This window comes from Podarcis raffonei, chromosome 5, assembly GCF_027172205.1.
Source record: "Podarcis raffonei isolate rPodRaf1 chromosome 5, rPodRaf1.pri, whole genome shotgun sequence".
Taxonomy (NCBI): Eukaryota; Metazoa; Chordata; class Lepidosauria; order Squamata; family Lacertidae; genus Podarcis; species Podarcis raffonei.
The window spans coordinates 20,274,824-20,285,148 of NC_070606.1; positions in this window are offsets into that span (position 1 = coordinate 20,274,824).

Consider the following 10,325-nt stretch of genomic DNA (forward strand, 5'->3'; position numbering starts at 1 on the left):
TGCCTACAGTGAGCAAAGCTCACTGGAAATTAAAACCCCAAGGTGGTTGTCACCAATGGAAGCAAAGGCTCAGAAAAAGCTTAATATGGAGGCCAATTGGCCGAAATATTGGGAAATATTGGAACAAGATGGAGACAAATTGAAATTGCAGAGTTTTGAGAAATTAAAAGATAAAGTGCGAGACTGGCTACATTATTATCAAATAAGAGAGGCCTACAATTTGGATAAAAAAATTGGCTTCCAGGTGGAAAAATCAAAATTGGAAACAGAACTGTTAGATCCCAAAACTAAGATACTTTCAAGAATGTATAACTTGCTGTTAAAATGGAATACGCAGGATGAAACGGTTAAATCTGCTATGATTAAATGGGCACAAGATGTTGGACATAACATTATGTTTGCTGACTGGGAACAGTTGTGGACCACCGGTATGAAATTTACGGCATGTAATGCCTTAAGAGAGAATATTATGAAAATGATATACAGGTGGTACATGACACCAGTCAAGCTTGCAAAAATATATCATCTGCCTGATAATAAATGTTGGAAATGTAAAGAAAATGAAGGTACATTCTTTCACCTTTGGTGGACGTGCCCAAAGATTAAGGCTTTCTGGGAGATGATCTATAATGAAATGAAAAAGGTATTTAAATATACCTTTCTGAAGAAACCAGAGGCCTTTCTCCTGGGCATAGTCGGCCAATTGGTGCCAAAGAAGGATAGAACTTTCTTCATGTATGCAACAACAGCAGCAAGAATACTTATTGCAAAGTATTGGAAGACACAAGATTTACCCACCCTGGAAGAGTGGCAGATGAAGGTGTTGGACTATATGGAATTGGCGGAAATGACTGGCAGAATCCGAGACCTGGGAGAAGAGTTGGTGGAAGAAGATTGGAAGAAATTTAAAGACTATCTGCAGAAATACTGTAAAATCAATGAATGTTAAAATGATGTTGGATTGAAAATAAGTGGCATTAGCAACAAAGTTAATAAGAATATGCAAAAATGAATTGATAATGGATGAAAATATAGAGTTAAAAAATGTTAAGATATAGAGTTAAGACAAATGAAAGAGGGTAAGGATTTGCTGACTTGATTATGTAAATGGGAATACAAAAAGGGGAGGTGTGAGGAGGTCAAAGAAATAAGCAAAGGAGTTTAAAGTTATGAAAAACGGATTTGTTTTTAAATTTTTCTTTTTTTGTCTTTTGTATGTTGTATTTTTTATTTTTATTTTTTCTTTCATGTATTTTTGTATTGATGCTTTTGTAAAACTTTAATAAATATTTCTTTAAAAAAAAAAATACAGTGAGCAAAGCTCTTGTGCAGAGGGCTGCTCCTTTCTGGATCTTCACTCTTCAGTGTGAAGGAAGAGCCCAGGAGGATATTCACATCCAGGGAACATAAAAGGACTTAGCTGAGAACTTGGGGCTGAGCTCTTAAAGAAGGAGTTGCTTTCTCCCTGGAGAAACCAATGAGGTTTTTTGCCCCTCTTCCTTGAGTTCAGATAAGGGATAGTTTTTATATGCCTGTGGTCTTTGTCCATGGAGTTTTCTTGGCAGGGATACTGGAGTGGCTTGCCGGTTCCTCCTCCAGGTGGATCACGTTTGGTCAAAACGTGCTCAGCATAGTTCATAGCTTCTCTGAGTTATTCAAGCCCCTTTGCCACGGCAAGGCAGTGATCCATGAAGGGGTTCAAAATTGGTTCAAAATTGGGAAAGGAGTACGACAAGGCTGTATATTGTCTTCCTGCTTATTTAACTTATATGCAGAATTCATCATGTGAAAGGCTGGGCTGGATATCAACAACCTCAGCTATGCAGATGACACAACCTTGATGGCAGAAAGTGGGGAGGAATTAAAGAACCTTTTAATGAGGGTGAAACAGGAGAGTGCAAAATATGGTTTGAAGCTCAACATCAAAAAAACAAAGATCATGGCCACTGGTCCCATCACCTACTGGCAAATAGAAGGGGAAGAAATGGAGGCAGTGAGAGATTTTACTTTCTTGGGCTCCATGATCACTGCAGATGGTGACAGCAGCCACGAAATTAAAAGACGCCTGCTTCTTGGGAGAAAAGCAATGACAAACCTAGACAGCATCTTAAAAAGCAGAGACATCACCCTGCCAACAAAGGTCCGTATAGTTAAAGCTATGGTTTTCCCAGTAGTGATGTATGGAAGTGAGAGCTGGACCATCAAGAAGGCTGATCGCCGAAGAATTGATGCTTTTGAATTATGGTGCTGGAGGAGACTCTTGAGAGTCCCATGGACTGCAAGAAGATCATACCTATCCATTCTGAAGGAAATCAGCCCTGAGTGCTCACTGGAAGGACAGATCATGAAGCTGAGGCTCCAGTACTTAGGCCACCTCATGAGAAGAGAAGACTCCCTGGAAAAGACCCTGATGTTGGGAAAGATGGAGGGCACAAGGAGAAGGGGATGACAGAGGACGAGATGGTTAGATAGTGTTCTCGAAGCTACCAGCATGAGTTTGACCAAACTGTGGGAGGCAGTGGAAGACAGGAGTGCCTGGCGTGCTCTGGTCCATGGGGTCACGAAGAGTCGGACACGACTAAACAACAACAACAACAAAGTGATAGCTGTTCTCCCTGCTAGCACTCTGATGCAAAATCAGAGAGGACAAAGAGTGCAAGTAGCATGGGAAATGCCATTAGGTGTCCTGCCAAAGGACTGAGCAGAATTTTGACTCGGTACACATTTAAAGCCAAATCTGTGGAATTTCCTTTGAAATTTGCACGTATCTGAATTTTGCGATGCCATTCTTCAACCAAACAATGTTTACAAAAATGCATGTATTGGAGTGGGATGGGGTTTGCATAAAGATGGAGATATTAGTGAAAATATAACAGTATATTAGGAGAAATTGCTTGGTAAATGGGTACATTATCTGTGTTTTTTTGCACTAAAACACTGGTGACTTTTCATGATGATTTGTTTCTTTTAATTGCAAATTGCTGTAAAATGTGGGAAACTGAATTTAAGATTGGGGGGGGGGGAGGGACAAGCAACAGGAAGAGTTGAACTGACAGATCCTTCCATCCCTAGTCCCGTCACACACAACTGGCACAACTGCATTATCAGATCAGTATCATCTATGCTTATTGTTTTAAAAATGCAAACGACACCATTGTTCTAGGGAAAACAAACATGACAAAATATTGAAGTATTTGTCAAACAGAGCAGCAATCTGAACACATATTTCTTCAGAATCGTTGGGTTTTATTTTATTTATTTTGAATTTTTTTATTATTTTGCAACCTGAGAGGAATACTAAAGATGGTGCACGCTGCATTTCCCTCCTACCACTTAATCTTGAACAAATATAACAACTCTTCTGATAGAGGTGGCCAAGGGGCTAAGCCGCAGTGGCAAGCCCCATCATGATGATGTATTCATAGTTCACAGAGTGCTAAGTCGTTGCATTTGGCTCTACAGCCTGCAATTACACACATTGCAAGCACCAGAAATCCCCCCCCCCTTTCCCCTTCACAGTTATTTCAGGCCCTTAAAAGGAAGCTCTGGCATTCTTTGTGTAGCGAATGACATTAACTTATGTTTCTAACTTGCCTTATTAACCTTTTCTAAGACACAGGCTGGGAAATGCCGGGGAGAAATGCTGCCCAATTTTGGCATAAACCCATCTGGGAAAACAGTTCTCAGGGTCTAAGGAAACCTCTAAGCAGCAGAAGGTGCGTATGTTACTTCAGATATGTGAAGTGGAACATCGGTTTGTTCAGATCTCCAGTTAAATGATCCAATTTATCAAAGGCTGTTGTCCATCTCTGCTGCCTAAGGGCTTTTTTTGGGAGGTGGGGTTCTCCAGAAACACACTCCATTTGGGACTTTTATTTCCACAAACAAGCACACTTACTAGGGAAAGGTCCCCACAGAGCACAGTCAGATTTACTTCTGAGTAAATGTTCCCTAGTTGGAGGCAGTGGCGTGCTCTGGTCCATGGGGTCACGAAGAGACGGACACGACTAAACGACTAAACAACAACAAACAACAAAAAATGTTCCCTGGTTTTGCATTCATAGAATCATAGTATTGTGGAGTTGGACGTGTCCCTGAGGGTCATCTAAGCTAACTTCTTGCAGTGCAGGAATCCTGCCCACAGCCATCCCTGGGTGGGTTTGAACCACTGACCTTCTGATTAACAGCTAGACGTGCCAACCCACTGCACCACAGGAGATTGTGGCTTCCTTAGGTTCGCCAGTGGGATGGCAAGCAAACTTGTCTTAAAGGTGAGGCCTGATTCTAGGAGCTAGCACTTACCTAAAAGATAGAGATATGCTCATGTTGTTGCCTCGTGGCCCAAAGGCACTGGAAAAGTCAAGCCCGCACACGCTCCAGACCCCAAGCTTTTGTCTAGGATGGGTGCCGGGCTGAAGCTTGTGTGAACAGAGGATGAAAGAAAACCCAGTGTTTGCTGCACATTGCTGGCGTAGTCTCTGTTTGTTGTAAGTGTTTAAGCTATCTTGATATAAGTGCCCCAGGGCATAAGCTTCTCAGAACTGACAGGCAGACACGACATCCCCTCTTGTCCCAATGTTGAAATGCAATGCCATTCTTAGGGGTGGCACAGGAGATGCCACTGATGCCGGTCTATGCCAGGGCTGGCCTGCTGTGCATGGCTCAAAGTGAGAACTATGCAGCCACGGAAAGGAAATTAATATAAATTGTTGCAATATTTGTACTGGAAGTTGCCTTACACCAGGTCAAGCCATTGGTCCATTGAGCTCAGTATTGTCTACCCTGATTGCAGCAGCTCTCCTGGGTATCAGGCAGGGCACTCTCCCAGCCCTGCCTGGAGATGGCATGGGCTGAACCTGAGACAATCTGTATGCAAAGCAGATGCTCTACCACAGAGTCTTCTAACGCTATTGCCACCAATCATTTCCCACTTGTTTTGCCCCTTGTTTTCCCAGTAGTGATGTATGGAAGGGAGAGCTGGACCATAAAGAAGGCTGATCGTCGAAGAATTGATGCTTTTAAATTATGGTGCTGGAGGAGACTCTTGAGAGTCCCATGGACTGCAAGAAGATTAAACCTATCCATTCTGAAGGAAATCAGCCCTGAGTGCTCACTGGAAGGGCAGATCCTGAAGCTGAGGCTCCAATACTTTGGCCACCTCATGAGAAGAGAAGACTCCCTGGAAAAGACCCTGATGTTGGGAAAGATGGAAGGCACAAGGAGAAGGGGATGACAGAGGATGAGATGGTTGGACAGTGTTCTCGAAGCTACCAGCATGAGTTTGACCGAACTGTGGGAGGCTGTGGAAGACAGGAGTGCCTGGCGTGCTCTGGTCCATGGGGTCACGAAGAGTCGGACACGACTAAATGACTAAACAACAACAACAACACTTCTAGACTCTGTTACCAAGATCTATGGGCTCCAACCCTGGGTGCAGGGCTCTAAGATTTTATCACTGGGCAAATAGACCCCATCCTTTAACCTAGACAAGTTCCAATGCCTGATCCTTTGAGGGTATTGCCCATAGAGACTTGCCCAGCTATAGAGCCGGCCCAATCCATTTTGGCACCTGAGGCAGACCCCAAAATGGCAAGCCCCCTCCGCACCAGGGAAGAAGGGTGATGGAAGATCTACATCAGGAACAAGGAAGGAAGGAAGATCGACATCAGGTTCTGCTGCTCCTATGGATCCCGCCACGTGAGGCAGTCACTTCACCTTGTCTTATGGGTGGGCCGGACCTGCCCAGGTGTCAGAATGTTGTCTTCCAACCCTCTTCCATGTGTAACAGTTCACCAATGATTGTAGTTTTGGTAGCTCAATCTCACATGGCCAGCGTCCACAGCATAGTTCCTTCCTATACTGGCTTTGTCTTAGCATCCGAGACGAGAGATACCGTCACGAGAAGGAGTCATCTCACCTACAAGATTGGGCATCTGAAGCTACCTGAGTGGCTGCAGCAGCCTACTTTTACACTACTGAGCTAAAAATCAGAAGGGGCTCTCTGGTTAAAAAGAAGCCCCATTTTGTCTGTGCCACCTGCCAGTTACAGACATTCAGACTGTGTCTACAAAACAGGAAGCCAATTAATTTAATTACCCAGTCTTCCGACCTCAGTGGGCTCCACAATGCAGCTTGCGACAATAACAAAAAGATAAAATCTGAAAGAATCTAAATTAAAAGCCCGTACCAAAAAAATAAAAATCTATGTAACGTTTTCCTAACAAGAACTAAAACTATTGCAGAAGACAGAGCATCCTTTCATTTTTTAATCACACCAATTGATTGGTGGATCTGTTCCCCAGGGCTCAAGCACAAGTATGAATAAGCCCTTGGAGACAGAAAGCCTTTACCTTTCTTCTGGCTCAGGTGTCAATAACTGCCACCTGCAACTAACTGCTTACAGAAACAGGACAATATATTAGAAGGTGAACCACTGTCCTGACCCAATATGGTTGCTGTTTGGTTTTCATGAATATACTTTGTCATTTCCTTTTGTTCTGAAGCTAAATTAAGCTTGGGTTTTGGGTTTTTTCCCCTCCCCCAAGCACTGTTCAATTCACAAATGGGGTGTGCTCTGAGCACTAAGGGCAACTCATTATTTTCCAACTTATTTTTGTAATATACTGGCTGCAGTCTAGGGGAAAGCTATGTCAAGATATCTGCAATACAAAGCCTATTCTGTTTGCGAGCGATTTTCCTCTTGCCTTATTCATGAGCTAAGGATGCAATGGCATGACCCGGCATGTCAATCAAACTTCAAATTGGGATTTCTGGGGCTATCATAGCAAGGTTAAATGGCACTGTATACAAAAATATCCCACTAATGAAACGACAAGTCAGACAGGGTTACTACAAGCAAATAGTTTGCTGCAGAAGAGAAAGAAAGCAAAACACCACCCACAATATGGAAAGCATGCAGTGTTATCATGATGGAGGCCAAAGGGAGCCTTTCATTCAAAGTTTTCGTTTCTTTCTTTTCTCGACCAAGTTTCTTCCCTTTTCAGGAAATTCAATGGCCGCTCAATGGTGATTTGATATTTCTTAATTATGTGCATCACATGAAAGGTGGTGCCCCTCTTCTCTGATAGTTTACAAGGGTGATTTTGTGTGAGACAGTCTAAGGAAAAGCAAGATGTGACTAAGACTGCACTGTGATTATGGGGGCATAGTCCTGGCACAGACCTCAGAGGTAAAGCAGTAGATGTCTGCCCCTCCATCTCTTTGTTCTGCCATTGGGACCATCTGCCACAGCAGCACCAGCAGTGGCAGCAAAACCCCCTGGTGGACTGGGGAGAGCTCCCTGCAGAACAACTGTCGCCCCCCCCTCACCCCAAATCCCTTTTTGCTAAAATTCTGCATTTTAGGGGAGCAGAGCTTAAGCCACATGGCTGCCATTGTTTGCCACCTTTGCCAGCACCTGATCTACAGCATGCAGTTAAATTCAATCCACATTTAAAGTACACATCTTCTTCTTTTTTTAAAATAAATCATTTTTATTTGATTTTACAAATATAAAATTATAACAATGCAAATACTTCTGCTGAAGAGGCTCCTCATGAGGCCGGAGGAACATACAATATTTTATTGAGTTATTGGTTTAATATGCTGTAAACCGCTTTAAGATCTTTATTAAAAATATAAAGCGGTATAGAAATTAACAAAATAAAATAAAAACATATCTATATATTGAGATTACGGTGGTACCTCTGGTTGTGAACGGGATCTGTTCCGGAGGCCTGTCCGCAACATGAAAACAATGCAAGCGCAGCGGTGCATCTGTGCACGCGCGGGTTGCGATTCGCCGCTTCTGTGCATGCGCGTGACATCATCTTGCACGTCTGCACATGCGTGAGCAGTGAAACCCAGAAGTAACCCATGGAGGACCTTACGGTCTTCAAATAAAAACATCTTGGAGATCCTGGGCCACAGGGAGGTTAGACTGGCCTCCACCAGAGCCAGGGCTTTTTCGGCCATGGCTCCGATCTGGTGGAACGCTCTGTCACAAGAGACTAGAGCCCTGCGGGTCTTGACATCTTTCCACAAGGCCTGCAAGACAGAGCTGTTCCACCAGGCCTTTGGCCAAGGCACAGTCTGACCCCCTCCTTCGGTAATCCTCACAGAACTCTAGACCAATGGTTGCCATTAATTTCATTTTGAATTGATTTTAGAATGAATTGATTTTAGAATGTATGTCAATTAATTGATTGTGATTTTATGTAAACTGTGTTACTTTTATTGTTGTTAGCCGCTCTGAGCCCGGCTTCAGCTGGGGAGAGCGGGATATAAATAAATTATTATTATTATTATTATTACTCAGGGTGTGTATGGGAGAGAGAACCTGTGGAACAATGCTCAGGGGGAGAGACAGTTCCATTGGACAAGCTGAAATGTTTGCACTGGGAGAAGGATCTCCTGAGCGCTGCATTGACTTGAGCCCGTTGAGTTTATCTTTGTCAAATACAAACAGATTTTTAATAAACAAATTAACGAATGTACCATCAGACTCGTATCTTGTCCATCTGTTTCTGACAAGATACACGTTGTCCAAAAATGGGGTTTTCTTGGGAATTGGCACTGATCTCTTCCACGCCGCTGCCAAGAGAGCACATTCCTTTGCCTTGGGGAATGTATTCAAAGCATCTTGTCTCAAAAAGTTCCTATCTTGCTTTAAAAGGACAGTCCATTGCTGGATGGGTGCAAAGGGCAATGTGTGTAGCAAGGGAACAAGCTCCTGATTGACATGAGTGAGGGAGTGACCCCACCCTTTATTCGGCTAGCATGCACCCAGCCTGCTTCCAGGCATCATGCGATGAAGCCTCAGTTCAGAGCCCTGCAGGGGAACGGCATCCCCATCCAATTTGGTCTAAAGTGAAATTTCAGAGAAAGTTGGGGATTCCACCTCGAGCCAAACACAAGGGAAGCAAGAAAAGAATTGACAAGACTAGAAAAATTTCTCAGATTCCACAGACGTTCATCATATTTCCAGACCACACTCTCAACTTCTTCCATGCACCAAATTCACATGAAACCTTGAACATTGCCAGTGCATCCTTAGAGCTTTTTGCAAGGCAAATTTACCAGCATGATAGCACCGGAAGGAAGGAAGGAAGGAAGGAAGGAAGGAAGGAAGGAAGGCATGACAGTTGTACAATGTGGAATAGTGGGAAATGACATGAGAACGTCTGGTTTATATGCAGAAAGTTTGTATGTAGAATTTTTCCAGTTCAAACTCACCAAATAACCACCATTACTGCCTTTTATTCCAGAGAGGGAAATCTGTTCCTGAATGCTATGTCCAGCCATACCTTGAGAAGAAACTGTATTAGAAATCAATAGCAAAAGAGTCTGAAAATTAAGTAATGTGGTTAAGCACCTCTGAATGATGCCATTTTAAAGAGCTGATTAGAAATAAATATGCCAATTGACACATAGATCTGGAATAAAATGATTCTTAATCAATTTAAGCTAGTGAGAGAATGAGAGGCCCTTCACAATGAGAGTCTGCAGAATGCATTGTGTGAGCACTTGTCAAGAGAGACAAAAAGCCGGATTTTTATTGACACAGCAGCTGCGATGAAATGGAGAGCAGATGAACTCCCAGGGAAACCAGGTGAGACAGAAAGGGAATCAAAATCACCATTCACATCAGCGGCGCTAAGGATGAACAACACCGGACTTAGGAGAATGGATGTCCAGGGAGATTTGAGAGGATTACCCGGTTCAATTAAGGGTAAGCTCCTTAACCTACTAACCCATGATGATGTGCCAAAAAAGAAATGAAGTGACCATTGTGGATGGTCTCGAGTCGTCTGGATTTTGTTTTGAGGCACCTAATTATCAAGACACAAAAACATCTGCAACACTAAAGCAGCAGAGCATTGGAGCAGCGTCAATAGACAGCATCCCGTCAAGGGATCTGGCTTTGTGTAACCAAGAAGTTTGACTGGATTTTGTTTGTTTGTTTGTTTTAAGTAAAATGTAGAAGCTTACATGCATGATAGACACAGCACCGGGCATTTTAGCAAGTGATTTGGCAAATTAGACTGATATTAGACATGTTCAAAGAGGAGTGGTGGCATCTGGGTTTCTGAAGGGTGTTGGAGCAAGCCAGGGTAGTGTTGTGGTTAGAGTGCCAGGATAGGACCAGAGAGACCAGGCTTCAGATCTCCCACTCAGACATGAAGCTCCCTGGGCAATCTTGGGCCAGTCAAAGTCCCTCAGCCAAATCAACTTGACAGGGCCGTTGTGAGGATAAAATGGGGAGGTGGAGAACCATTTATGCAAGAAAAGATAGGATATAAATGCAATGCTAAATAAATGTCTTG